Source organism: Mustela nivalis (genome assembly GCF_964662115.1).
Source record: "Mustela nivalis genome assembly, contig: HAP1_SCAFFOLD_777, whole genome shotgun sequence".
Taxonomy (NCBI): domain Eukaryota; kingdom Metazoa; phylum Chordata; class Mammalia; order Carnivora; family Mustelidae; genus Mustela; species Mustela nivalis.
The window spans coordinates 141448-145885 of NW_028135887.1; the positions used below are offsets into that span (position 1 = coordinate 141448).

Genomic DNA, 4438 nt, shown 5'->3' on the forward strand with positions numbered 1-4438 from the left:
TATGTACTGGCATGGAATGCAAAACAAATTGAGTCATTGACATATCCATTCATTTATCAATTCACAATTATGGATTATCAAATGATAAACAGGCATCATAAGAAAAATGAAAAGAAAAATGAATAGCTCTGACCCTCCAGAAACTTATAGTTTAATGGGGGATATGACCACATTAAAAAAAAGATTATTTGAAAGTTAGAATTAAATATGAGTGCAGGAAAGTATGCATGCTCACTTTGTAGCCAGATGGCTTGATGTCAATTTCCAGCTTAACCACCTGTTTGCCATTGGGGAAGTTAAAAAATTCCTATGAGTTTTTATGTCTCATCTGTATCACTGGAATAACAAAGTTCATTATAAAATAAAGTGATGAAAGTTTAATGTGTTTTGCACAGAAATGGAGAGAGAGAAAGCAAAAATTGTACCATTTTTTTTAGATAATCACTGAACTGAATCTTGAACGAGGAAGAAATTTAGCAAAACATAAAACTAATTATTTTAATTTATTTTATTTTATTTTTTAAGACCATTTTAGACAGAGGAAGTAGCATGGGCAAAGTCATTGAGAAATGAGGGCTCACACTGCATTGTGAAATAGAGCATATTAATTTATCAGAAAACCATGGAAAAAAGCATCCATACATCTAACCTAGATGTAGCATTTTGTAACAGTGTTATGTATACAAAATGAAGTTTTCACAACTACAGGCCACAACTCAGGTAAGTTGCATGGGAACATAGAAGAGTTTTCTCTTAATATATGGTTAATGCATAGTTTAACTAAAAATATCAATGGTATGTTCACTTTGAAAAGCAACAGTTGTAAAAGGATAACCATGAGATGCTTGGTGTCTTCAAGAACTCTTAAATATGAAATGGTCCTTCGTATGAATACTGCGTGTATTGATATATGGTCACTAAATAATTACTTTTCAGGATTAGGACAATCAGTGTAATTTCAACAATGCAAATTTAAAACAAACCAATTAAAGGATTTTCCTGTACAATGAACAATATAATTGAGAGCATCTGTTTTGTTAAGCTAACAATCACTACAATAGCCACTCTTTCCTGTAACTATGTAATTATTTAATGATATTTAATTGCATGTGTCTATACATGTGTATGTATATGAATGACAATCATAAGTCACTATAAAAATAATCTGATACATATTTTACTTCAAAATTGGCATAGAGTATAAGTATCATAAATTCAGATCTTCTTTACTCGGTTCACTGCTTTTTTCTTATCATTTTAATCAGATTCTTAATTTTGGCAAGTGCCAAGAAATATTTGCTGAATGAACAACTCAATTATGTAAAGAGGCTCCATCCCATAATTTGCCATGATTCTGATCCAGGATGACAATCACCACATTCTTATCAATGCAGAATTAATATGCAAATGATGTCCTATGTTCAGTTTAACTTCTTGCTGCATTTGGGAAATTAGTGGAAGATAAACTTTCCTACATTAAATTTATAGGAATTTCATAAAATATCAATTTTAGGTGATAAGCAGAAATTATTTTTGAACCCACAGGATATTTTTAAAATATTTGAACATAACATTTTCTCTTGTAAATTTCAGGAAATCTGAAGAAGAAGGGATGAATTGAGTCTTGCAGGTCAAAGGAAGTACTGTGACCAAATGACAGAATAATACATATGTGTGGAGTTCTGCATTGTACAATACCATAGTCTGATTTAAGAAATGAACTGTTGATTCAGTGGCAGTTTTCTATCTTAAGTGGTATTCCTTTGATAAGTATCTAAGTTGAATAGATTTTATTTTGCACTGCTATCTCCTGACCCTTGCAGAACTTTTGATTACAATCATTGCACCATAGAATTACAGACTCAGTGAACATGTATTTCCAGCCTATGGCCTGAATATTTTTATTTTATTGTTGTGTTTATTAGCAAATCAAAATGCTGATAAGAAGAATATAGTCTGAGAAAATTCCTGTGAGTTGTTAGAAGTGTTCCAAGGTACATGGGGAAATAGAGAAAGTCATAAAAACTGAGACAATATTTTTCTTTCTTACACCATTGGAGACATGTACACAAAAAGTTTAATGCAAAACTGTTTGTAGATATTAACTACTTTTTCTATCTTGTTGCATATTTCTAATTTTTTTTAAAAGGAATGAAATAAAAAGTTCACAATCAGAATGACACACAGACACGCACACACACACACACACACACACACACACACACACACACACTGTTCTTGTAGAGAAAGGAAAAGCCCAGACCTGAACTGGGATCTGAGAATCCATGAGTGACTGCTGAATTGTGCCACGGTGGGCTTTTGTCTGCATCATGGTAAACAGCATTCCTCTGATAGGCAAAATTAAGAACCAAGAAATAATAGTGCAAAGAGTCAAATGATGGCTTGTGAGTGGGGACAGCCATTGGTATGGATTCAATCTGAAACAAAATATCTACAAATGAAGACAATAAAAGAGTGAGCAGATTCAGAAGGGTAAGCAGGAGATGAATCCAAGAAAGAGTTGTGTAGGTACTGGAAAGCTGTGGGAGAACATTCCCATCCCCCCCGCCGGAGTGCTCATGATTTACCTATGTTCTACCAGAAGATATTCTAGTTCTATGAAACCCCACAGAGAAACAAAAAATAAAGCTTATCCATAAATGAGAGAAAATACTATCTTCCCCAAACCCAGTGAGGCAAAAAGAGAGTGGAGTCATTTCATCTATCGAAAAAAGTTGAAGTAAAAATGCTTAAAATGCAAAAAGATACCGCCAGTTGCATGCCCAACATTGTTTGCCTTCTCCTAAGACATCATAAACATTAGCTTCTGTGATCTCTGTTAGGTTGACTCTCTTGTGTATTAACTCAGGAGCAAACATTGCTTCTTCATGTGAAATTGAGATAAATTCTCTTTTGCTATCTTCTTTTCCAGTGGCAGAGTGGGAGTACACTGGGACATATCCTGCCTGACCCTGGCCCCTCCACTTGAAAGGAAAAAAAGATGATAGTGAGATTGGCCAAGAATGAAGGCCTCGGGAATTCTCCTGAATTTCTCTGTAGGCCTCAAGTTTGCCACAAGACATTTGTCTGTGGTTGAATTCCATGTAGGTATTGTTTGGCTGAGACAGTCCCCACTGCCTGGTGGGTATATCTTGCAGGTTATATACCACATAGATGGTCATTTTGTTCAGGCCAAGACCATGAGCACATTTAGGGTTATCCTGAGTTAGCAGAGGTTGTAGCATGTGTGGGCTTCAGGACAAGTCTGATTCATCCCTCAGCAATGTAATGGAGCATCTGGCTTCCTAAGCTCTCTGTGGCACTGGCACAGGCCTGGCTGAGGCCACTCCTGCAGTCATGATGGAAAACCCCCTTGTCCTGGGCAGTTCACCCCATCCTTGGCCCTGCAGGCTAAGACCCAAGGTTCCTCCCACCTCATTGGCTGGGACCAGGTCACATGCCCATGAATGAACCAATCCCTGGAGCCAGGGAGTGGAGCCGTGGAGGTTGGCACATGTTGTAATGACTTTTCTAATGGCTGTGGTGGCAAGATCTTATGGGATGCATCTGTTAATAAAACGAATATTAATTTCTAATAGTAAGTGGGTCCAAGGTGCTGGCTTAGCACCTAGCACCTCAGTCCCAGAACCTCAGTACTGATGTACTTCTCTGCAGAGACAATGACTGAGGAGCAAATTGGATGGAAACTGGCCCAGAGTGCACAAGGGAAGTGTGTGTGTTTAGGGGGTTGGGGATAATAGCTCTGGGCAAGCTATAGCTCCAACTTACCTAGGTTCAAGAAGGTGCAGGGAATCCGTGGTGTTTCACCATCCATCATTTTGCAGATGGAGAATATGCCTTTGCATAGAGTCTGGCAAGACTTGTTCCAAGTCTTCTCTAGTTGGTACGGAAGTCGGGAAGACAGTTTCCTCCATCTGCTGAGATAGGCATGAGAGGCTGAGTGCTCTCAAGAAAGTGTCTGGCTTTCTGTGAGCCTGCACACAGGCCTGCTGAGGACAGTTCACAGTTTAGTTCTGAGGAGGGAGTGGTGCCACGTGTGATCCCAGGAAGAGGACAGACCTGGAGTCCGCTGTAGAGCTACTTCATGGGAGTGGGGGTGATCTGCAGCATCCACCCCATGGGATGTCTGTCCTTTATTGAGTTCTGGGTATGGTTTCTGTGACTGTGTCCTAATGGCTGGGATTTCCAAGGAGCAGGATTTTTTGGCTTTACATTAAGAGTTGGTCCACCCAGACGGGGCAAGGCCCATTCTGCTGCTGAGAACTGTGTCTCAGTGGTTGGAGTGTGTATTACAGGCCTAGAGGTCAATGGTGGGGGTGGTTACAGTGGTCAGTAGACTACTGTTACTGATGATTTTTGTAAGTGAAATCTATAGGATGATATGTTAGATCTTATGGTTAGGGATCTACATTAGGTG

The 4438-nt window shown here is 38.7% G+C and overlaps 1 long non-coding RNA gene across 1 annotated transcript; it reads right to left on the bottom strand.

Moving 5' to 3' along the window:
• Nucleotides 1–493: 493 nt before the first annotated feature.
• LOC309857490 lies at nt 494–4144 on the bottom strand. The gene is made up of 2 exons (XR_014307736.1): nt 3790–4144; nt 494–2348 (listed from the first exon to the last, which is right to left on the bottom strand). It is a non-coding gene; the product is annotated as an uncharacterized lncRNA (long non-coding RNA).
• Between the last annotated feature and the right edge of the window lie 294 nt (nt 4145–4438).